Below are 26779 nucleotides of genomic sequence, written 5' to 3'. Positions count from 1 at the left end.
TTTTCTTATGCAAAGATTCTAAATGGCCCCAGGGGTTGGGATTATATGTTTGCCTTGAGATACATACCTTCATCCATAGATGCTTTGGGAAGTAGAGAAAGATTTGAGAAATTTATTTTGCTAAACTACTCCTTACATAAGAAAGCAGTGAAGTAGACTCCCAGGAATTCAAAGCAAGGGAAGGAATGCAAGTGGAAGAAGTAGGGGAGTTATTTTTAAAGGAAAAGGAAAAAAAAAAAAAGAAAGGAAACAATGGAAAAGAGCTCAGCATAGAGTTCTATAGTCTTCCCAAGCCCGCTGTCTTACTGCATTTTCTCTTGCTACTAACACAAAGCCACAAACTGGGTAAGTTATAAAGAAAAGAGGTTTATTTTGCCTCACAGTTCTGCATCTGGTGATGTCTTCCTTAATAGCAGAGTTCCAAGGCAACACGAGGCATCACAGGATGAGGGCGAGCCAAGAGACAAACTCAAGCTGACTTCCCTAACAGCCTCACTCTCAACATAACCCATTAACCAATTCATACATTTATAGCATGAATAGATAAATCTGCTCATGATGCCAGGGGCCTATTCACCTCTTAAAAGGCCTACCTGACCCCTCTTCTTAATATCATGTAATGGGTATGAAATTTCAATGTGAGTGTCAGAGGAGACACACCTCCTCCCTCAAAAGAACTGGTGCAAAGGCGCAGTGGACACCAACTGACCACAGTATTACTTATGGGACCAAAAACTCTATGGCTCTTCCCTGAGAGCTTTTTTGGGGATTTTATTTATTTGAAAGGCAGAGTTAGAGAGAGAGAGAGAGAGATTTTCCATCTACTTGTTCACTCTCCAAATGGCCACAATGGCTGGGCCTGAGCCAGACGGAAGTTAGGAGCCAGGAATTTCTTCCAGGTCTCCCACATGGATGCAGGGGCCCAAGGATCCAAGCCATCCTCCACTGTTTTTCTAGTCACAGAAGTAGAGTAGCCAGGACTCAAACTGGTATCCATACGAGATGATGATGCTGCAGACATCAGCTTAACCTGCTGTGCCACAGGGTCAGCTCCAACCTTGAGTTTTTAGACTAGAGATACCTTCTCTTGCTACATTACTGAACATAACATCTACAAGGTAAATACCCTGGGAAAGCCAAAAACATTGGTTAATTTTCAAAATATAGGAAGGTGGTAGTGCAGGTATGCAGGTTTTTAATCTCCCTAAGTCATGCCATTGCAACCAAAAACCCAGAGCCAAACCAAATACCCACAGACAATGTCTACAACAAAATCAGGTCAGGAGCTATCATCATGAACCCCAGAAGGGAAGTAGGTGGAACTAATTGCCAATCCCTAGGAAATATCAATGTCTGTGTAGGAGGAAGCAGAGGGAAGCAAAGGGGCATCCAACAGATATGAGAATAAGATGACTAAATGCAATTTGAAAATGGTGGCTGATTGAGAAAGCTTTTTGCAGGTGAGATGATTCAATCCAGGGCTTATGAAACTTCAGAGACAAGTTTGCCCAGGAGCTCTTCCAGGAAAAACCCCCATGCTAGAGAGAAATTGATGGGAATAAAATCCAAACAGGCCAACTGAGCAAAGAGAAAGATCCAGCAAAAGTGGGGATGAGCAACTCAACCAGGAGGGCTCAAAAAGTATTAGACCACACTTTTTTAACAAAAAGAACTCCACAGCAGTGTAGCTAGAAATGCTATCCTGGGGTCTAGCACTGTGGTATAGTAGGCTAAGCCTCTGCCTGCAGTGCTGGCATCCCATATGAGTGCTGGTTCATGTCCCAGCTGCTTCTCTTCTGATCCAGCTCTCTGCTATGGCTTGGGAAAGCAGTGGAAGATGGTCCAAGTGCTTGGGTCCCTGCACCCACATGGGAGACCAGGAAGAAGCCCCTGGCTCCCAGCTTCAGACAGGCCCAGTTCCAGCTGTTGTGACTACTTGGTGAGTGAATAAGCAGATGGAAAACCTTTCTGTCTTTCCCCCTCTCTCTGTATTTCTATCAACTAAATACATAAAATATTTTAAAAAAAATAGAGATGCTATCCTGATCCATCCCTTCCTCCTGAAAGTTGAGGAAAACTAATTTTATTTAAAAATCATCAATACAAAAGTGTTATGGTTGAATTGTAGGTAATGTTTTTATAAGAAAACAGAAAATGAGACACAGGAAAACATTCCTAGAAATCATGGAAACACTTGAGAGTAATGACCACAGAACAGAGGTATAGAGTAACCTAACACTTTTTAAATGAACTAAAGGAAAAATTTTAAATGGCAAATTGTATAAAACAATAACGTAAGAATTCAAAAAAAATGAGAGTATGGTAAAACTAATGGAAAAAATTAGAAGTTAAGGGGTGGCACTGTGGTGTAGCAGGTTAAGCTAATACTTGTGATGCCAGCATCCCATATCAGAGTACTGGTTTGAGTCCCAGTTTTACTCCACTTCTGATCCAGCTGCCCACTAATGCACCTGGGGAAACAGTAGAAAATGGCCCAAGTACTTGGGCCCCTGCTACCCTCATGTGAAACCCGAATGGATGTCCAAGCAAGCTCTTAGCTTTGGCCTGCATCAGCCCCAGTTGTTGCAGCCATTTGAGGAGTGAGCCAGTAGATAGAAGGTCTCGGCCTCTCTCTCTCTCTCTCTCTCTCTCTCCCCCTTTCTCTCTGTATCTGCCTTTCTAGTAAATGAATAAATGTTTTTATTTAAATATCTTTTTAAAAATTAAAAAGTAAAAGAAATCACTTCAAAATGTAATGTGAGTCACATCTCCAAAGAAGACATTCAGTCAACACAACTGTGAGAAGTGCTCCATTTTACCAGTTATCAGAAAGAAAGAAAAAATCAAACCACACTGAGTTGTACTTCACACCCATTAGAATGACTAAAATTGAAAAGACTATGCTAGCAAAGAAGTGGAGCAACAGGAACTTTTTCTAAATTAAATTTTTATTTAATTTAGAAAGACAGAGAGCTCCTATCTGCTGGTTAACTCCCCCAGTATCAGCAAAGCTGGGGCTAGGCTCCAGGTGAAAGCCAGGAACTCGGGGCCCATGCTGTGGCATAGTATGTAAAGCTGCTGCCTGCATTGCCGGTATCCCATATGGGCACTGGTTCAAGTCCTGGCTGCTCCACTTCTGATCCAGTTCTCTGCTATGCCCTGGGAAAGCAGCAGAAGATGGCTCAAGTTCTTAGGCCCCTGCACCCGTGTGGGAGACCCAGAAGAAGTTCCTGGCTCCTGGTTTCAAATTGGCACAACTCTGGCTGTTGTGGCCAACTGGGGTGTGAACCAACCAATGGAAGACCTCTCTCTTTCTCTTTGCCTCTCCTTCTCTCTGTGTAACTCTTTCAAATAAATAAATAAATCTTTTAAAAAAAAAAAAAGGATAGAAAAAGAAAGCCAGGAACTCAGTCCAGGTCTCCCACATGAGTAGTAAGGACTCAACTACTTAATTGTCACCTACTGCTCCCCATGGTCTTCACTGGCAGGAAGCTAGAGTTGGGAGTGGAGCTGAGATTGAAACCTGGGCCCTCTAATACAGAATGCAGACATCCTAATGGCTAAGCGAAACACTCACCCCAAGAGGAACTCTCCTATACTGCTGGTGGGGATGCAAAATGGTACAGCTGCTTAGGAAACTCTTCAGCAGTTTCTAATACAAATAAAAAATGCAACTTCCCTATGAGACAACAATTTGGTTCCTAGAGCAACAGGAGCATATCCTCACAAAGATTTATATAGCAAAGTTCTTCACAAATACAATTTTTAACAGCCCAAACCTAAAAGCAGAACAAATAGTCATCAAAAAGATGGAAGGATAAATTGTGCTGTATTTGTGAGCTGATGATATACAGTACAATGTGAGTTAAGCTAAGAAATACCATACTAAGTGAAAGAATTCAGACAGGAGTATAGGCAGTTATGATTTTACTGATTTGAATGAAGTTCAAGAACAGGCAAATCTATGGCAATAGAAGTCAGAATACTGATTGCCTTTTTTGGGAGAGAAGAGTATTTACTGGAAAGTGTACGGGAACTTTCTGGAATGATGAAAATGTTCTATATTTTGATCTGTTTGGTATTTATAAAAGTGTATACTTATATGTGTTAGAAGTCCACAAGACCATTTCATGATTTGCTAGGAGGTCTCACAAGACTTAGCATAGTTGTGCTCATGACTATGATTTATTTCAGAACAAAAAGGATGAAAGAAAAATCAGCACACGGGAAAGGTGCATGGGACAGAGTTCGGGTAAACCACATGCAAGCTTCCAAGAGTCCTTTCCCAGTGAAATCACAGAGAAGGTTGTTAACTTCTGCAAAACTGAGTTGCAACAACGTGTGAGGAGTGCTGTCTCCCAGGGAAACTCACTAGAGATTCAGTGCCAGAGTTTTCATTGGGAGCTAATCAAGTAGACAGCCTTTGCCTAGCATGCACCAAAATGTCAGACTCCCAGAAGGAAAGCAAGTGTTCGGCATAAGCCATGTTGTTCACATAAACACACAACGAGCCATTCTTCTCAGGCAATAGTGGAACGCTCCAGAAACCCAAGTTCCCAGACGCAGGTCAAGGACCAAGCTCGCAATCACGTCTGTGTTTCTAAGAATAGTAGTCAGTCTTTCTAGGTCAATTCCTTTCTACAGTATGTAAAAGTTCACCAAGCTGTACATCTAACACTTGGTTATTTAACTGCATATAGATTATATATCAACATGAAAAAATTCATGTATCTATACATATATGTATGGGAGAGAGCCATAGATTCTCTTCTGCAGCAGGTAGGTCATTAAACAAGAAAACCATTATAATACTGGAGGCATCAAACAGAACAAAGCAAAGGAGCTCTACTTTCCCAAACTGCTTAGGACTCAACTTTCCTAGGGGTACAGGAGTTTCTGTTCTGAGGCAGCATGATCTAATAAAGAGACATAAACTTTACCACCAGGGAAAACTGATGCTAGGATGCAGCTCCATCACTTGCTAGCTGGGCAATCACTATAGAGATATTTCACGTCTCTGAGCTACAGACTCCTCACCAGCAAGATAAGCATGGTAACATCTACCATTGAAACATAAGAATTGATGGAAATAACACATGCAATGCACACTCAAAACACATGAGTTTCTTACTAATGGAGTGAAAACTCCAGAAGAAAAGATACATTTGCAGAAAATTATAAAAAAATAAAGCTGGAACAGTGTCATGAGAATTAATTAACAGTATAACAGGTGGCCAAAGGAGAGGTTACAGGTGGTCAGCAGTACTGCTTTATAGAAGTGGCATTCGAGCTACTGATAGAGTAGTACAGTGCACATTAGGACCTGGGAAGGGTTTATAAAAATTAGAAATCTGGTCTTTTGCCAGCACAAATTTTGCTGAAAGAAGTGGCATTTATGTAGATGGTTTGCTGTGAGCAGGACCTTGTGGGCATAGAACATAATGCATGCTAAGTGAAGTAACAGGGCAGACCTGAGGTAGGGGCCATTTTTACCTCTACACATGTAGCAGTGCGGGACCTGGGTATGACCTCAACTAGGAACTCTATCGAACCCACAAGACAAAGCGATGACTTCTAAAGAAACACAAGCACATGCACATTTTTCCCTTTGTTACTATTAAGATAGACTTTTTTTTTTCATTCATTCAACAGATATTTATTGGGTATGCAGTCAGGCATTGTGCTACATCATCAGGATGAAATATACAGGGCACAGCCACAGGAGTTCACACACTGGTCAAAAAGGCTGCCCATGGATAAATGAATTATAATAAACAATAGTGGGAGCTTTAGGGGAAAGATAAACAAAAGGCTTCAGAATCATACATAGCAGGACTAAGCCATAGTTGGGTCCATCTGGTTTCTACCTGGACTATATTACACTCACTACTGGCTGGGAAACTGAAGGATGGATATGACAGACAGCTACTTTGTAAAAATGGTCAAATTAAAAAACAGTAGCTCTAGGTAAGGTCAGAGTGCCCTCTACTGAAACAGGAAACTGAAATTAGAAGATATACCAATCTGAGTAGAAAAATATACAAATATTCTCTATACCCTTTTATTTATAGAAATGAATAAACATCCTCTCCTAACGATATCCCATCTAAAACCCCATTGGATTCTTATGTTTGTTGGGATGGAAATAAAGGACGACAGGGGAACACGAAAAACACATGAACAGATGTGAACATCACAATGGCAAAATAGGTTCAAGATATTTAGCACATAAAAACTTTCCAGGTGGGGGCCAGCGCTGTGGCACAGCAAGTTAAAGCCATGAACTGCAGCACTGAGGCATCCCATATGGGTGCCTGTTAGAGTCCTAACTGCTCTACTTCTGATCCAGCTTCCTGCTAATGCATCTAGGAAAGCAGAAGAGGATGGTCCAAGTCCTTGGGCCCCCGCACCCACACAGGAAACCCAGAAGAAGCTCCTGGCTCCAGGTTTCAGCCTGGCCCTGCCCCAGTCATTATGACCATTTGGGGAGTGAATCAGCAGATGGAAGATTCTCTCTCTCTCTCTCTCTCTCTCTCTGTCTTCTCTCTCTTCTCTCTTCTCTCCTCTCTCTCTGTAACTCTGCCTTTCAAATAAATAAATAAATCTTTAAAAAAATACTTCCCAGGTGCATTGGTAGGCTATCAAAATCCATCTTATGTAGCCTGGAACCTTGTCAGAGAAGGAACACACACTGGAGCCCCAACTCTTGGCAAGCTACCATGTATTTTCATCCTCTCCACTTTAATAGCTGATGCTTATGAAAATAAATTCAGCCATGAAAAGACACAGGGAACTTAAATCCATATCATCAAGAAAGAAGCCAATCTCAAAAGGCTATCTCCTATTTGATTCCAACTACATAATGCTCTGAAAGGCAAAATCATGAAGACAGGGAAAATGTCAGGGTTAAGAGGAGTGGAGAGAAGAACAGAGAGGACACGAGGATTTTTAAGCCAGCGAAACATCTCTGTATGATTCTGTTATAGCAGATACATGTCATTCTGTATTTGTTAAACCCCTTAAAAGGTGACAACGCTAAGAGTGAGCCACAACGTATACTACTGGGCTTTGGGTGATGATGAGGAGTCAGAGTGGGCTCATCAGCTGAAATGAACACCATTCTGGAACAGAATGTTGGCAGTGGAGGAGACGGTGCACACATGCGGCAGGGAGCAGGTGGAAAGCCTCTGAACTTTCTGCTCAATGTCTCCGTGAATCTAAAGCTTCTCTGAAAAAATAAAGTTTACTTTTAAAGAAATCCTGAGTAGTTCATCATAAGGGCAGGCCTCAGAAGGCAGAAGATTATTGAAAGGCGGTTTTTCTGCTCATCAAAGGGACTACAGATAGAAAAAGAGGATGTGCGTGCTGTGGGCTAAGTGGTAGCAGGTTGTAGCTTTGAGGACAGCTCCCTTATTTCCTTCCCCTTGCCCAACCTTCCCACCAGTGTGCAAGCCACGGGGCAATAGCCATCATTACAAGTGCCAGAACTTATCAAATTCTGACAGCTGTAGTGGAAAGTGAACCATTCACTCAAAAATAGCAATGAATATAATCTTAACTAATTTATGGTAAGTGTTGATCCCAAACTGTAAAATTCAAACTGACATTCAGACAGAAGTATGATATCATTAGGAGTCAGGACTTGCTTGAGGACCCACTTCCAGCATCCCTGGAGTGCCCTGTCTGCTGTTGGACAAGGTGCCCCTGACCCAGGGTTCACGTCTACTTTGTAATAGAAAAGACAGAGGCAATCTTTTATTTACAGAAATATAGGTTCAACAATAAGTGACTCCTTAGCCCTTGAGTTTACTTGATAGCAGTAATTGGGGCTTTTTGTTTCTCAAATGAGGATACTATGTCACTTTTGGGTTGGATTATTCAATCTGAAGACTTTTTCCTACTTTGAATTAACTTCCAAAAACTATTCCATATTTTGAAGCAGTGTGGTTAATAAATCTTCAAAAAGATCCCAAGAGAAACACTATAGTCATTTACTTCAGTGGCATTTGGAGTAATTAGCAGTTTTCAACATTTTCCTAGCCTCTTTAATTATCCAGTGAGGCCTAAATATTTCATCCTTCCTGGATGATTAACATGCTGGGACAGATGAAAAGGTAATAGGGAGTGCTCTATGGAACAGGTGCTGAATGTGATACTTGCAATAAACATCCCCAGCCGCCACAAGTTTAGACATCTGGTAGAGATTTTTGTAGTGGTGAACATCTGGAATTTAATTTGCTACATGGAGTTAAAACTCCTTCCATTAAAAAAATTTCCTTTCAAAGCAATCCATAGTCTTATAATCCACTTACACATCCCCACCAGGCCCCTTGGAAAACAATCTCCACAGTGCTTACTGTGACAGCTCTTAGAATTCCTTGGTTTTACACGATGGTAACTTACTGCATTTCAAGCAAGGTTATTCCAGTTCCTTCTACTTCATTTCAATCTACTGATGAGCACGGGCAATTAAAGTGACCTTGTATAATATTTCAGTTTAATTAGTCAAAGCTGTCATGTATTTCCTGGCCTATGGATTAAACAGTATGCATGGAAGTATGTAAGAGCTGGGGGAAGAGAGCAAACAGAGTACATTTGTGTTTATTGAGTCCATTTGTGTTTCTTTTTTAAATATTTATTTTATTTATTTGAAAGGCAGTGTTACTGAGAGAGAGAGAGAGAGAGAGAGAGAGAGATCTTCCATCCATCCACTAGTTCACTCCCCAGATGGCTGCAACACCTGGGGCTGGACCAGGCCAAAGCCAGAAGCCAGGAGCTTCATCTGGGTGGGTGCAGGGGCTCAAGGACTTGAGCCACCTTCTGCTGCTTTCCCAGGTGCATTAGAAGGGAGCTGGATCAGAAATGGAGCAGGAGAAACTCAAACTTGTGCCCATATGGGATGCTGGCACCACAGTGGAGGCTTAACCTGTTATGCCACAATGCCAGCCCCCATTTGTGTTTCTGTAGCACAGTGTTCTTTTCCTATGAAAATGGACTTTTGTGACAGCTCTTTTCATGGTTTAGAAGACTGCTTGCTCTACTGCAAATGGCTGCTATCAATAAACACACTCAATTGCATTTGTGAAACCCAGTCACCATTTCCTGGAGATAAAGAGGCCTTGGATTTCAGCACAATGTAAAAACATATTCCAAGACATTTCTTGGAATGGAATCAGGATATTTAAAGAAAACCCAGCAGACTGACCTAAGATAAGATCATTCTTATTCTTTTGCTTTTTGCCACCCTCAAATACTGAGGCCAGCTAACTTCCAGAAAGCAAGAGGAAGCCATTTGATAACATCAACCCTTTCTTCAGCCTCAAGGATGAAGAGTAACAGAGTGCACTGCCCATAGGAGGGAAGGCGAGAAGTTGACATTCAGACCTGGGTGTGCCTTTTGCAGTCTTTTCTAAACTTGGCCCATGGGCAGCTGGATGAGCAACATCAAACCCACAAGTACTTCTCAGAATGATTTCCTCTTCCATTGAAACAGACCCTAGAAGGAAACGGTGCCTCTAAATTACTCATATTCAGCACTTCCTACCATCACTAACATGATGTTTTTCAACAAAAAGGGCCCTCAAGCAGCTATGACTGTTAAAAAATGTCATGACTCTTTCTTTCATTTATTTCCCCTTATAACAAATTTCCCCATTGGATATAATATATCAGAGTCAGCCTGCTAAAGCACTTACTATTTTTCTAATCATTGAAACATATATTTATTGCCTGTGAAAAACATGGTTAGCCCAGGAAAACCCATCCCCGTAGCTGGGACTTTTTGAAGTGTAAAAGTTACATATGGGAAACATACAATATTGGAAGAGTGTAATTGGGTTTCTCAAAGTCAGAGCCAGATGATCTTCCAACAGTATTTACCCTTAAAACAAAATGAAACTTAAAGTTGACCGAGTAAAAGAGGATTTGTGGGGGTCAGTTTTGAATATATTAGATTGGGAACATATGGTTTTAAGCGAAGGCAGCTTGACATAGCGAAACCTTTGCCATGACAAAGGAAGGAAGCTGATCTGAGGAACTTGTCCCTGAATTGCCGTTTGCTGCCATCAGCCTCTCTTCCAACCCTGATCTCTGGTGTCCCCATTTGTATTGGGGCCATTTCCTGCATGATAATACATTCCTGTTTGACAGACAATGCCTGGGAAAAGGCTGTATCTCCACCTCCTCCCAGACAGCCACAGGCTCTAAGACGTCATCTGAATGCTCTCTGTTTCCCTTGCTGGGCGGTGGTCATTCTGCAGGGTTCACATCTTTCTCTATTTACTTCCTGCCCAGTTAAGGGAAATCTATAGAAGTATCCAGACGTTTGTTTTCAAATTGGCAAAGCTCAAAGAAAAGATGACAAGAAGAAAGCAGAAAAATATTTTAAGACCCAAGATTTATCATCAGAATGCTGAAGCCTGCAGAACCCATCTGCCCCTCACTACTCCAAGTATGGTTCCTGGACCAACAGCATCAAAACTATTTGGGGTTTTGTTACAAATGTAACACCTCAGGCCCTATCCAAAGCCTACTAACTCAGAGTATGAATTTTAACAAGATAGCTCAAATAATTCACATGCATACTGAAGTTTGAAATACACTGATGTAGTTCAACTATTTTATTTACAAATAAGGAAACTGATGCCCAAGTCAAAAGCTTGTGCAAATCACAAAGCCAGATGTATCAAAGGAGATGGCACTAGAACTTATTTGAGATATATGTCTTCCATTCACACACAGAGAAAGAAGACTGGCAGGGGTATTCATACTGACCTGGGGACAACATTGTTTCAAACTTGTCATTATCTTCAACCTCAGGTTACACCAATTGCTCTTTGTACATGAGAGCTTCTTTGCTTCCCTCATCATCCACATTGGATCACTTCCTTACAATCTTCCTCCTGCGACTCCTGAACTCCCCATTGGACCCTTTTCTTACTGTTTCACATATGCTGAGCAAAGCACTCACTATCAGTGAGCTCAGCCACTCACCTTCTCCATACCTGAACAATGTTAGAGAAAAATCACTCAGACTCATAGACTGTGATTCCTTACATGCTACAGTTGGGATGTGGTTTGAGTGTGTCCCCCCAAAATTCATGTGTTGAAAGCTTGATCCTTAGTGGGGCAATGCTGAGGGGCAGTGGAGGCACCAGTGTTGTGGCACAGAAGGTTAAGTGACCTTCATGACACTGGCATCCCAAACGGGAGTATCAGTTTAAGTCCCAGCTGTTCCACTTCTGATCCAGCTTCCCGTTAATGGGTCTGGGAAGGCAGTGGAAAATGGTACAAACACTTGGGCCCCTGTATCTACACAGGAGACCAGGATGGAATTTCTGCCTCCTGGCTGTTGCAGCCATTGGGGGCGTAAACCAGTAGATGGAAAATCAGTCTCTCTCTCTCTCTCTCTCTCTCTTCCCTCTGCTCCCCTCTTCTTTCCTTGTCACTCTACTTTTTCAAATAAATAATAGGAAAAGAAGAAAGACAATAGAACCTTAAAGAGGTGGAACTAGCAGAAGGTGATAAGCTTTTTGGGAGTATTATCCTTGAAAGGGATTAAGTGAATTTTTATGGGATTTAGGTTGCTCTTGAGAAATAAAGTGTGTTATAAAGACTGAGCCTGACCCCTCCCTGCTGTCTGGCTACCTGTCTTATCATGTGATCTCTCCTTTCCTCAGGCACTCCAGCCATTGTGATGCCATCTGCCAAGAGGTCCTCACCAACAGCTGAGCCAATGGAGCCACCCAGTCTGGGACTGCCAGCCTCCAGAAATGTGACCAAATAAGCCTCTTTTCTTTATGTGAGGGTACATCAAAAACTTCATTAAAAATTGAATTAAAAGGTAAGTTTATGTTGGTACAAAAAATTATTTTGAAATTTATTTTTAAATTTTTATGTTTATTTTCCATAAATCTTTGAAGATGCCTTGTAAATGACCCAGTCTCAGGTATTCTGTTATAGCAATGGAAAATGGATCATAAACATTCACAACCAGTAACCTCAACTGAGCCCTCGATACTGCTCCTAATCTTGCTGTTTCTCCAGTAGTAGTACTTCCACCATATTATCAGCTTTCCAGTTTCTTCAAAATTCCCAATACCCGTTCTCAAGTAGTGACTTGTCTCCAGCTTTACTGAGATAATAGAAGCCACTAGCTACCAAGCCGCTCAGTTTCCAGCCACTGCTTCTATATCTACATTCCTTCCCGAATCTCTAGTCATCTTCACCTTTCACCCTTCCTACAATAGGCAAACATGTGGCACCATCTACTCTCCCCTTCTCAGAAAGGCATCATGGCCATCCATCACCTCTCCTTCCTGAATACGCCGTGGCCACACAGCCTTGCTTCTGCAAACATTTTCTTTAGCATTCGGTTTATTCAGCTTCCTCGCTTCTTATGCAAGAAGCAAAAAAGTAAAGCTTTGGAAAGAACTCCTTTTATTTGAATCTCTTATTTCTCTCCTTCACAGTAGTTTCTTAGAAGGGTATGTTCTCTATCACTGTAATCTTCACTTTTTCATCTCTACTTACTATTTTTTTACCTCACTGATTTTATAGAAGTAGTATATCTTCTACTTTTCAAGTGACAGTAAAAGACTACAGAAGAAAGAAAAAAAGTCACTAAAATTCTCATGATTCAGAAATAATCATTTCTTTTTATAAAAATCTCTTTTCTGTTAATACATGCCACTGGGAGGATAGATAGGAAGAAGTATAAAATGTAATATTACACTATCTACCATGTTTTGAAAGACTGACTACTCTGAACAATAAGAAAATCAGCTTTTGTAATTCCTTTTACACTCTTAGTTTTATAGGTTATATTGTTATTTTCATTGTGTCAAAATTTTTAATTCTTAAAATCTGTTCAGTAAATTTCAACTTCCAAATGCTGAGCCCTAATTCTCTGTTTAAATGTGTCTGTTCTTCAACAATGATCATTTTTACCATAGGTTTTCCATTTTTGAGTATGTTTTACAAATGTGTTTGGAACATTTAGACACCAAAGATGAGAATGAAAAAAAAAAATACAGGTAAAATCCTTACATTCACCGAACTTGTATTCTAGAGGAGGATAGAGAAATAAGCAAGACATACCAAATACCAAGATAATCTGCAGATTGTGTGTGGCAAGTACTGTGTACATAAGGACAGGTGTTGAATAAGTGGAGAAAAGACTATTTTAGTAAAGAAAGATTTCTCTTGGGATGTGAAATGTGAGCTGAGTCCTGAAGGATTCAGAAGACCCAGTCAAGAAAAGGTTTTATGGAGGAGGAAGAGGACATTCTAGAATAGAAAAGGAAAATAAATTGCCTAAGGCAGAAATAATCATGGCGATTTTGGGTACCAGAAAGAAGGCCCATGGGGCTGGAGCTCAGTGGGAGGGTAGGAGAGGGAATCGTGTGGCTGAGGAAGTAGACAGGAGTCATTTCCTACAAGAAATTTTAAGCCAAGACAGGAAGTTGTGACTTTATTCAAAAATATAATATCAAGACTTTAGAAATTATAAGAGGGAGGAGAATTATGATGCAATTTACTTTTTTATATGATGAACTTGACACCTGTGTAAAGAATGAATTGAAAGAGGAGGTAGATGAAGTAAAAACAGGAAGTCCAGAAAGGAGATTATTGTAGTAATCCAGGCACAAGATGATGATGGTCACTTGGTCTAGAGAGATAACAGCAAGGACAAAGAACAGCAAATGTAGAATATGTATTAAGAGTGGAGTGGCTGACCCGGTGCTGTGGCATAGTGGGTAAAGCCACCGCCTGCAGTGCTAGCTTCCCATATGGGTGCTGGTTCTAGTCCTGGCTGCTCCACTTCCAATCCAGCTCTCTGCTATAGCCTGGGAAAGCAGTAGAAGATGGCCCAAGTCCTTGGGCCCCTGCACCCACATGGGAGACGTGGAAGAAGCTCCTGGTTCCTGGCTCCTGGCTTCAGATCAGTGTAGCTCCAGCTATTGCGGCCATCTGGGGAGTGAACCAGTGAATGGAAGATCCCTCTCTCTCTCTTCCTCTGCCTCTCTGTAACTCTGCCTTTCAAATAAATAATAATAAAAAAAATAGTGGAGTGGCACTTGTTAATGGTTTGGTGGTGGAGGAATGAAAGAAATGGAGCCGAGAGCCCTTAGTGTGTATGTATGTGTGTCTGGTTGGTTGGTTAGTTTTGCTTTACTTCAGCTACTGGTTTAAAGTTGGTGCCACTTCTGAGAGGAGGAAGGTCAGAGAAGTAATAGCTTAGCTTGGAAACAGAGGTCCAGGAATGTTACATTTGAGAGTTAGTAGAAATGCAGTAGGCAGAATTATTTATGCCAAGTCAAAAGTTCAATGAAGGGAGAAATTTAATACTGGTCAACATGTGAATGGAATTAACACCAAAGGAATGATCGAAATCATGAAGAGTAGATAGGTGGCCTTTAGTGCTCACCATGCTACAATATTCTGAAAAGATTGAAGAAATACCTGCACTCAGTTCCCAACCCCAAATCAATCAGCATATGTGAGTGTGGCACACAACATCAGGGCAGATATAGAAGTATACAAAGGACTAAGCCTTTGAGCACACTTTGAGGTTGGAAAGAGGAGAGTCTGCTAAAGGAGCCTGAGAAGAAGTAGCCAGGGAGGTAGCAGAGGAACTAGCAAGAGCGTTTCAGAAAGGATGGAGAGCTTACTCCTCTGAGGAGTCATTGAGAAAGGTAAGGATTCAGTAATGGTAATGCGGGGAAGAGGTTAAGCTTTGACCTATGCAGGGAAATGATCGGCTAAAGGGATCTAGGAGTAGAATGATACTAATGGCTAGAGCAGAGAAAGTGTATAAATGCCATTTTGAACAGTCAGAGAGTAAAGAGAACATTCAAGGGATACCAGAAAGTACAAGTGCTCTTTTGAAAAGGACAAAGATTTGTTTAGTTTCTCCAACTACATTTAAGTGCTCAAAGAAGGCATATAGAGTTGGATTTAGTCACAGTTTTGTTTCATTTTTTGTTTGTTTTCTTGTTTGGTCAACTGAATATAAAGAACGGAGCGAAGAAGCAAAGGACATTAACTCCTAGTGTCGCAGGAGCTGATTACTATAACAGATCATAGGATCAAAGTCTTCAATACAGAAAATCTCATGTTCTACACCAAGCACAAACCGTACTAGAATATCTATCATTCCAAGAGCTTTTACCAAAAAAACAAAAACAAAATAAAAATATTATTTCAAGCAGCGTGATTTGATCTCAGCTGGATAACGAGAGTCTGAGATTAGACTGCTTGATAAATAAGGAAAAATAGAGGGTGAACAGAGTCAGGGCTCTCAGTAAAGTGGAAGAACTGGCTGGGTGGAGCCCTTCAAGTCAGCCCCAGGACCAGTGGTAGGACACTTCATTCTCCCTATTTTCAACTCTTGTCTTTTCCCTCTGTGTTCCCTGTGGTCATCTTCAGCATTTTCTCTATGTAAATAATCTGATTTTTCTGGTGTGGACTCTGTTTTCTATTGTTTTTATGTTTCTAATTAAGTTTTATAATGACGTTGTTTTGTTTCTTATGTTGTTCCCTTAGCACTAAAATCTATTTCATTTTGCTCTGTTGGTTTTTTTCCATTCTGCCCTTAAATTCTTACTTTGTGGATGCACTTTGTAAAATTGCTGTTCATAATTCTTTTATGGCCCAAAGCACCCATGGAAATACAGATTGAGCTATTTATCTGTGTTTTGCCTCTTCCCTTCTTTATTTTTTTCCTATTTTCATTTTTTCGACCACCATGACTTCTCTCTTGTCTTTTTACAAGGGTAATGTGGACAACTCTATCAAGAAATTCTCTTGTGGCATTGTGGCATAGTGGGTAAAGCTGCCACCTGTGATACTGGTATCCCACATGGGTGCCAATTCAAGTCCCGGCTGTTCCACTTCTGATCCAGCTCCCTGCTAATCTATCTGGGAGAGCAGTGGAAGATGGTCTAAGTGCTTGGGCCTCTGCACCTACATGGGAGACCCAGAGAAAGCTCCTGGCTTCAAATTGGCCTAGTTCTGGCCCTTGCAGCTACTTGAGGAGTAAACCAGTGGATGGAAGACCTCTCTCTCTCTGTCTCTCCTTATATCTCTCTGTAATCTGCCTTTCAAGTAAATAAATAAATATTTCAAAAAAGAAGAAATTCTCTTTGCTCTGTGAAATGCAGGTCAGGTCTCACTGACACCCTTTGCAGGTCATCAGAAAGTACATTGTCTTCTCCTCTGGGCTGCAGGTTAAAGACTGAGTGTTGCATTAGATTCTTCGTATGGCCTGTGGCACAAGAGAACAAGGGGATGCTTGGCAGGGGCCCTGGGAGCCCACTTGAAGACATCAGACTTTATTTCTTCAAAGCTGCCCTACTATTCTCACTGAGAGCTCACATCACCCAGCTGTGGGTGCCAGTCCCTCCCCCCAACTATTTCCTTGCCAGGCACCAAGGGTGCCCAGAGTCCTCGGGTTATTATGCAATTTCTTGCAGAACTGTGGAAAGTGCAAAGCTCTGGATCTGGGAGCTCCTCTTTTCTCTGCTGAGATCCTGTGAGGAGAGAGTTTCTCCTAGCATTTCCCTAAGCTGACTACTCCCTCCTCAGACTGTTTCTCCACACACTTGTGACTATTTATAAGAATCTTCAGGGTTTTGTAGGCCTACCATCTCTCCTTGTGCTGCCTCTGTGAGGTGAGAATGGATTAGAAGCCATGCTAAGCTCAACCTTGGTAGGGTCTTCTGATTCTTCTTTTGTATTCCAGGTTTTCCCTTTTAGAGAGTGTATTTGTCAGTTTTCATTGCTATAACAAAATCCCTGAGGCAGGTTAATCTTGTAAAGAAAAGGTTTACTTAATTCATGTTTTTGGAGGCTGACAGTTCAAACAGCACAGCATTGGCTTTGTCAATGGCCACGTGTCAGACAGCAGGAGTGTATGTAGAAGACCATGTCTCAACACAAGAAATCGGGGAGAGGCTCAGGTGCCAGGCTCAGCCTTTTCCAACAACTCACTCTGCTAAGAACTCACTCCAGGAGATCTATATTCCCTTTGCGGGGTAGGCACCTGATGACCTAAAGATTTCCCACTACACCCACCTCTCAAAGCTTCCACCACCTCAGCACAGGTACCCCAAAGACTAAGTCTCCCACATGGACCTTGAGGGAGAAACCACATCCAAATCATAGCAGAGAGTAAGACTGTAGCATTCCCTTGTTTGGAGCTGGTCAGCTTTCTGTGGGCTCTCTCCAAATTTGTTGTTGAGGGAAACAGATTTCTGTGACTGTCTTTGGTGCTACTGTCTAGCTGTGTGGCAACAAAAATGCAATACACTCTCCACCCTCACGAAGTTCAAATTCTTGTGAGGGAAAATAGGCACTCTATACACAGACAACTTAGACTTTCACACTTCAAGACACCAAGTGGTTGTGCAGTTATGATGCTACACAAAAGCTGAAACCACCCCTCCCTCAAGACCCCTCTGGCCCACCAGGCACCTCAGATGAGGTCCGCCTGGAGACCAGCAAGGAAGTTTTAAATGACACTGCTCTTAAGTGTAATGCAGTATTTAATAGAAACTTTGGTATATGGGACAGTCATGGAAGCAATGGACACTAAACCAGCTTCTCTGTGAGAGAGTCAGGAGAGCCCTGGTTTATAGCTTCTCTCTGGTATAAGTACATACAACATGCTGGTTTCAAGCTACAAATGATAGAACAACGAACTGGAGAACGCCTGAAAATTTTACAGTGGTCTTATGAGCTAAAACAAGGCAACAAAAGCCACATCTTTCAAACTGCATTCCTCATTTTCATAGTGGTCTTTAACAAGTGAGTTAACCCTGCAATCTCCATATTTCCATCTTCATAAAAGTATCAACAATAATCAGTGACAGAAATTTGTGAAGGAAAGATGGGGCAGGCGTTGCGGTACAGCAGATTAAGCTGCCATTTGCAACACCAGAATCCTACCTAGGCAAGTCTGCTTCAAGTCCCAGCTACCGTATGCCTTGAATCCAGCTTCCTGCTAATCCATGTGGGAAGGAAGGAGAAAATAGTCCAAATACTTGGGCTCCTGCCACCTATGTGGGAGATCCAGGTGGAGCTCCTGGATCCTGGCTTCAGCTTGGCTGAGCCCTGGCTGTTGTGGGCATTTGGGAAGTGAACCAACAGATGGAAGATTTCTCTCTTTGTCTCTCTCTCCCTCTCTTCCTGTCACTCTGGCTTTCAAAAAAATAAATGAATCTTTAAAAAAGAACTAAATCTGTAATGTTTATATCAGATAATGTTTAGTTCATAAAATCTTTCTAATACATCAAGAACACATGCTGTTTGTTAATTGTGAGCTGAGCTCTGAACGTGACATTGTGAGGAGACTCCAAATAAAGCAAGCCAGGCCTCGCACTCTGTTAAAGCCACTGACTCTGCAGAAGTCTTTACTTCATTAGAGAGCTCTGAGCAGGCATTCTGGCTCCCAGCTCCCTGCTCCTTCATTCTGCAAAGGGAGTTCATTCTGAGACACAGATCCACAGACCACACAGGAAACCTGCAGGTGAGACCAAGTGAAAATGCTCAGCTCCCTCTGCAGCCAAGGGCCCACTTTTACATGCAACGTGGCCATCCTTCTCCTCAAAAGCTCCTAAATAGGAAAATCTGCTCAAAGGAAAAAAAAAAAAAACCATAAAGATGGGCTGGAAAAGTGCCTTGGCTGTGGCTCTGGCTTATCTGAGAGCTGGTATGGTCTCATGGAATACAGTCTTGCCTGTGCAAAGCTCTGTACCACAAGGGAAAACATCTTAATTGGGAAGCTGAACACACTGCGTTTGGATGAAGCTGACTTGAATATGAAGCTCTCATTTGCCTCATAAGCAACCTGGGCATACTAATTATATGTACTTCATAGAGTTATATAAGGATGAATTTAGATAATATATGTAAAATACTGAGTATAGTACCTGGTACAGCGCATACACTCATAATGCTAACTAAGGTAACTATTATTATTATTATTATTGTTTGCCTAAGAATATCTTTCTAGTTTCTAATAAGCTTTTTATTTATTATTAGTATTATTTTCATTTTATTTGAAAATAGAGACAGCAAATAGACAAAAAGACAGAGAAAGATCATCCATCTGCTGATTCATTCTCCAAATGCCCACATCAGCCAGGGCTGTGCCAGGCCAAATTCAGGACACAGGAAATCAAGCTAGGCTTCCCTCATGGGTCGCAGGGACCCAAGTACTTGAGCCACCACCTGCTGCTTCCCAGGGTGTGCATTAGCAGGAAACAGGAATAGGTTGCAGAGTTGGCACTCCAACATGTGATGTGGGTGTTCCAAGTGATTTCTTAACAACTGTACCAAATGCCTGTCCCTATCTATGACATTCTTAAAAGCATGTGCAAGGGTACTTCAAAAAGTTCATGAACAGACCCACACTGTGGCATAGCAGGTCAAGTTGCTACCTTTGGCACTGGCATCCCATATGGGCACCGGTTCAAGTCCCAGCTGCTCCACTTCATTTGCAGCTCCTTGCAATAGTGCCTGGAAAAACAATGGAACATGGTCCAAGTTCTTCAGCCCCTGCACTCACATGGGAGACTTGAAAGTAACACCTGGCTCCTGGCTTTGGATGGGCCCAGATCCAGACTTCATGGCCATTTGGGAAGTCAGCTACCAGGGGGAAGATCTCTCTCTCTCTTTCTATCTCTCCCTCTCTCTTTTGATAAGTCTGCCTTTTAAATACAATAAATAAATCTTAAAAAAAATTAATGGAGGGGCTGGCATTGTGACACAGCGGGTTTGGCTGCCACTTGCAACATTGGCATACCATGTCATTAACGCCAGTTAGAGTTCCTGTGGCTCCACTTTTGATCCAGCTTCTTGCTAAAGTGCCTGTGAAGGCAGCCATGAATGGCCAAAGTGCTTGGGCCTCTGCCACATATATGGGAGACCTGAATGAAGTTCCAGCCTCTTGGGGTCAGCTTGGCCCAGCTCTGACTTTTACAGCCATTTGGAGAGTGAATCAGCAGATGTAAAATCAATCTCTCTCTCTTTCTCTCTCTTTCTCTCTCTCCCTTCCTCCCGCCATCCCTCTGTTCCTGTCACTCTTTCAAATAAATCAATTTAATTTAATTAATAAATTTTTAAAGCTCATGGAAAATTGAATTCAAGCATAAGTTTATTTCGATGCAAAAGATTTTTGAAATTTATGTGTCAGTTTTTTCATAGTATGTATTTTTCATTATCTTTTTGAAGACTCCTTGTATACATGTATACCCTGATGTTGTTTAGTAAATCACAAATTCATTGTTTAGGTTTAGGACGTGTTCCACTGAATTATTTATTTATTTGAGTGGCAGAGATTCAGACAAAGAAACAGACAACTCTCATTAGCTGGTTCACCTCCCAATTGCCTACAATAGCTGGGGCTAAACCAGGCTAAGGCTGGGAGCTGGGAAATCAGTCTGACTCTCCCATGTAAATAGCAGAGGCTCAACTACTTGAACTACCACTTGCTACCTCCTGGGTGCACACCAGCAGGAAGCTGGAATTAGGAGTAGAGCCAGGACTTGAACACAGGCATAGGATGTTGGCATCCTACTTAATGGCTTAACCGCTAGTCCAAATACTTGCCCCAAGTATTGCTATTTTTTTTAATTTATCCCAAAGGTCTTTTGTATCATTTATGTCATTTTGTCTGATAGGGATTTTTCTGTGTGGTTTGCTTTTTATGTCAATTTGGACTGTTTTAAAAATCTTAGTCTAAATCCTTTTATTTAACAAACATTTACTTACTGTTTTTCCTTTTTCTTGATTTTTATAAAGCAGACTGAAAAGGAACCATTGCTGATTTGATGGCCATGAGGAAAGCTCTTGGAGGATACTGGATCCCTGTACTCATTCCTCACATGTATATTGAGACATGTTTTAGACCTGGTGCTAGGCAGTACTTCAGGAACTAAAGCCACAGAGAACAAAAACCCAGCTTTTGGCCTAAAGGACCCCAGAGAATAAGTAGAAAAATCCACAAAGGTAGATCAACTAGTAATGACTGGACAGTGTAACAAATGCTGGATAGAATTCACATGATGCTATGGGAGCATTGGCTCAAAACTAGACTGGGAAAGAAGAAAGAAGAAACTAGACTGGGAAAGGGAAGAGGTCTTGAAGTGAAGAAACAACTCGGGCGCTGTGGCGCAGTGGGTTAACGCCCTAGCCTGAAGTTCCAGCATCCCATGTGGGCCCCAGTTTGAGACCCAGCTGCTCCACTTCCTGTCCAGCTCTCTGCTATGGCCTGGGAAAACAGTGGAAGATGGCCCAAGTCCTTGGGCCCCTGCACCTGTGTGGGAGACCAGGGAGAAGCTTCTGGCTCCTGGCTTCAGATTGGCACAGCTCCGGCCATTAAGGCCATCTAGGGAGTGAACCATCGGTTGAAAGACCTCTCTCTCCCTCTCTCTCTCTGTAACTCTGACTTTCAAATAAATAAATAAATCTTAAAAAAAAAAAAAAAAGAAGAAACAATAACTCAAAAAAAAAAAAAAACAACACAATAACTCTTGGGGCCAGCTCTGTGGCATAATGGGTAAAGCTGCCACCTGCAGTGCCTAGCAAAACAGTGGAGGATGGCCTAGGTCCTGCGGCCCCTGCACCCATGTGGGAGACCTGGAAGAAGTTCAAGGTTCCTAGCTTCGGGTCAGCTCAGCTCTCGCCATTGCGGTTATCTGAAGAGTGAACCAGTGGATAGAAGGCCTCTTTCTCTCATTCTCTCTTGCTTGCTCTTGCTTTCACTTTCACTCTACCTCTCTCTGTAACTCCTTAAAATAAATCAGTAAATCTTAAAAAAAAAAAAAAAAAAAAAAAAAAGACCACAAACAAATACCAAAATTGAGTAGCATGACCCAGCCATCCCACACATGGAAATTTACCCAACTGAAATGAAATCAGCATATGAAAAAAGATATCTGGACCCCCATGTTTATTGCCGCTCAATTCACAATAGCTAACATATGGAGTCAACCCAGATGTCCATCAACTGATGACCAGATAACTGATGACCGTATATGTATATTGTAGAATACTACTCAGCTGTAAAAAAAAAAAAAATGAAATCCATTTTACAACAAAATGGATGCAATAGAAACCATCATACTTAGTGAAACAAGCCAATCCCACAAAGACAAACATCATGTGTTTTCCCTATTTGTGGCAAATAAATGTAACCCATATGATTGAAATTGAGATTCTGAGATTTGATTATTGTTTACAGTCTTTGTCTATACTCTTTAGGTACAGTGGGTTTTGCATTTACTACTTGTTGAATTCTTTATTTAGTTAAGGGCTAAGCTTGTGATTATAAAATAAGCTGAAAGTATGTCATTCTAAAAATTAAAACAAAAAATAATAAAGAGAGGAGGGAGGATAGAAGCATGGGCAGGAGAGAGAGTAGGGTGGGAAGTATCACTATGGTCTTAAATCTGTATATATGAAATACATGAAATTTGTTCACCTTATATAAGTAAAAAAAATTATTAATGAGTAGCATGAGAAGAGAATAAAGGGTCAAGGAAAGGAGACAGGGAAACAAAATACAAAAAAAAAGAAAAAAAAGAGAGAGAGAGAGAGAGAGGTGAAAACAAGCCAAAGAGATAGAAAGCAAATAAGAAGAGTTGGAAATCTTATTAACACTCAAGATTTAATACTGAATTCAAATAGTACTTTTTCTAGGAAAGCCTTATCTAGGTTTCTCCCCAGCCTACCACACTAACAAACATAGTCATAGCCCAGAACCTGTGACATCATGACGAAGCAGCATTTACCAGCCTCCTTGTCATCAGGCCCCAGCCCATAAAACCCTCAAGGGCACAACCCAAGTTTTACCCATCTCCACATTTCTAGTACTTAGGATGTTTTGATGTATCACAAATGGTCCATCAATAAATGTTCAACAAAATTGAAAGCAAGGAAGGAAGGACACTTAAATTATAGGAAATGATAAACTTTATGAATTACTTCCAAGAAGCCAAGTCAAAACACTGAACTTAAAAACAAGATAGTCTATTGGCAAGGTTGTTGGCAAGAGAACTTAGTGAACTAAGAGGGTCAAGAAAGTGGGTCAAGTGGATGGAGACAGTGGGGAAAGTGAAAGTAAGTTTCTCTTTTGAGAAGAAACTTTCACTATATCTTATTTAATGCATAAATTATTGACTTTCAAAATATTAGTCATTACTTATAAAAACTTTGTCTTTAACCTTCAATATATATTTGCTATCCATGAAAATTATTTGCATAGAGTAAATGCACATGGAATTCATCATTATTTTTCTATTAAAATTAGTGGAATTATTTTCTTCATTTAAAGCTTGTTCATTTAGCAAAGGAATTCTTGGAAATTAATTAAGGTCATCAAGGGAGAGATAGGTGTAGTGAAAATGGGAGGGTTAGAGGCCGAGGAGAGATTTTATTTTCTAAGATTGAGATCATTTAGCATAAATATGTTCCAAAAGGGATTTGAACCACGAATGGATGAATGCAAAATTGAAGCCATTGATCTCACAGAAACTGAGGAGAATGGAGGAAACAGAGGCTGCAGATTCAGACCGGTTGGTCAGCAGAGAGAGGGTGTGACGGTTAAATACATGTGTCCTCTCAGTGAGGCTGTGGTGCCCGGTTATTTGGTGAATACCAGTCCAGACGTTGCCATGAAGGTATTTTTCAAATGTGATACACATTTAAAACAGTAGACTTTGAATAAAACAAATTCCCTTCCACATGCAGATCAGCCTCATCCAATCAACTGAAGACTTCAAGAGAAAAGACTGAGGTTCCCTAAGGAGGAAGGAATTCTGCCTTCAGACTGCCTTTAAGCTCAACATTGCAACATCAGCTCCTGGTAGAATCTCCAGACTTCTGACCCACCCTGCATATTTTGGGCTTGCCTGGCCCATAGTTCTGTGAGCCAATTCTTTAAATCAATCTACTTTATCATGAACAAGCAAGAGACTGCAGATTAGAATGTGCAGAAATATTCCTGGAGCGATGTTAAGGTACTTACAGGTCAATGCTTTAACAATGGGTGCCTACCATGTTCCTGGAGTTACATGAATATATGGCTGCCCATACTCATATAGGACCTGGTTTTGAATGGGGGATAGGGAAGATCTGCTATATGGAAGTGGTTAATAAGAAATACATAGATAAAATAATACATTTTCCACTTATCCATGTTCTATAATCCAATTAAGAATGCATTGAGTTGGGGGTCGGTTTTGAGACACAGCAGGTTAAGCTACCACCGACAATGCTGGCATTCCACATGGGCACCAGTTCAACTCCTGACTGCTCCACCTCTGATTCATCTCTGCTAATGTGCCTGGGAAAGCAATGGAAGATGGTCCAAGTACTTGGGCCCCTGCAGCCAAGTAGATACCCAGACAGAGTTGTAAACTCCTGGCTTCAGTCTGGCCCAACATTGACCATAGCATCCATCCGGGTCTCTGTCACTTTGTCTTAGAAATAAAATAAATAAATCTTTAAAAAAATGCACACATGGAATAGATTTTCTTTTTATTTTTTATTTTATTTATTTGAAAGGAAGAGAAAAACAGAGAAAGACAGATAAAAATCTCTGACCCACTCCCCAAATGCCCCCAAAAGCTGAGACTAGGCCAAAACCATAAACCAGGAAATCAATTTTTGTCTCTCACATGGGTAATAGGGACCCAAGTACTTGAGCCATCACTTGCTGCCTCCCAGGGTATATATTAGCAGGAAGCTAGAATCTGATGCTGAGCAGAGAACTAAATCCAGGCTCTTTGATATTGAATGTAGATGTTGCAAGCAGCACCTTAACCACTGTGCCAAATGCCCACTCTGGCATATCTTTTCAAAATCCAACATCTTTTCAACATCCAACATTTCAAAATCCAAAAGACACATATCTATATTTAACAAATGTTATTGTTTATATATTTTTATGTGATCATTGATTTTCAGAAGAAAACATGACAAATATCATTGAAGTTCCTCTGTCTTTTCTCAGAAATCGTGCATAAGCTTTACTACCCTTTATGCTTTCATAATTTATCACAAAGATATATTACATAGAAGCAGCATATACATTTAACTTAATACTGCAGTTTCTGGTAGAAGAATGGTATATAGAATGCACATGGTGTTGTTCATATTTCATTGTTACTACACATAGTCAAGAATCTGCTTTGTTCACTCTCCTTTTTGTTTTGAGTTAATACACATAACAGGAAATTCTGATATTGTATTTTAAGTAAATGTTAGAATCATTAATTTATTTTAAACAATCTTTAAATCTTAAATTATACAACAGTAATTTTAAAGAACAGAATGATCAACAGTTCATTTAAGTAAAAATACATACAATTCTCCATTACAAATATTTTCATAAATGCAGCATCCTAAAACAAACATGTATTGTTTCAGTAAAAGTCAACAGTCTTGAAACAATAGCTTAATGTCTTCATTTGACAGGAAAATTCTTTGTATTGTTAAGTAAACAGCCTAAGAGAGGCTTCTTAGGAAGCATGGATTACTTCTTAGATCATGGTAACTGGTATGTAAATACTCCTCAACGCCCTATATTATCTCCCTAATCTAAACAAAGAATAACAGCTAACCCATGGTTTGGTTTCTCAAAAGCACCTATGTCATTGATGTTTCTTATTCAGTTTCACTGAAACTTGTGGCTTACATTTTCAGCTATAATTTTAACTGAGTTTGATTCAAAATATTTGGGGGTAAATGATAACATTTAACAGAATTTAGAGGTAGAATCCATATCTACATAGCATTAATTCCTTTTACTTCTATGTAATATTACAGTAAATGAAAACCCTACATTTTTACACACTGGTTGTTGATAGAATGACTTTATTCTCAATTTTTCGTGATCACAAGAAATGCTACAAGGACACTATTGCATACATCTCTGCACATACATTCAAGAGTTCCTCTAGGTTCCTCGTAAGTGGAACTTTTGGGTCCTTGGGTAAAGAGATTGTGTCTTTACTTTGATAGAACACCAGTATAGATCAATTGTTCTCAAATGAGCTACATTAGTATATTGCCTTACCACTTTTGTCTTGTTTCTCCACATCCCAACTCATACTTCAACTTATCAGACTTTTAATGATTCACCAATGTGTTTGGCAGAAATAATGCCTCAATTTATTTTCCCTTGGTCCTAGGGAGATCAAACAGTTTCATATGCTTTTTAGCCAAGCTGATTTCATTTTTAGTGAATTATTTGATCATATGCTTATAAACTTTCTCAAGGTTTTTTTGTTTCTTTAAAAGTTTGTAGGAATTCTTGATATAGATACAAACACTTTTTCAAAAGTCTTACACATTATAAAGAATGCCTTCTTTGTGAATTCAGTTCTATCAGCTTAATTTGTTTCCCAAGTTCCTCCTCCCTAGTGGTTTTTTCTTCTTCTTTCTTCCTGTTGTACTTATAACAGATGAGTGTAAATAAATACATTTTTCTTTTATGTGCTCTGTGTATGGTTTTAAAACTGTACATATGTTCTCTTATAATTTTTTTTACCTATATCCTCAGCTAGAGCATTTTTCTAATAAAGACTGAAGGAAAAGTTTTCAAAGCGTGGGCCCCACAACAGCAGCATCAGCTTCACCTGGGAATTCCTAGAAATGCAGATTTCCAGTCCCACCTCAGCTACTGAATCAGAAACAATGTGGGGGTAGGGGTTGGCATGGTTGTGTAATGGGTTAAGCTGTTGCCTGCTACACTAGCGTCTCACAGGAGCAC

This window comes from Oryctolagus cuniculus, chromosome 1 (assembly GCF_964237555.1).
Source record: "Oryctolagus cuniculus chromosome 1, mOryCun1.1, whole genome shotgun sequence".
NCBI classification, from domain to species: domain Eukaryota; kingdom Metazoa; phylum Chordata; class Mammalia; order Lagomorpha; family Leporidae; genus Oryctolagus; species Oryctolagus cuniculus.
Note: the sequence above shows the minus strand (reverse complement) of the source record.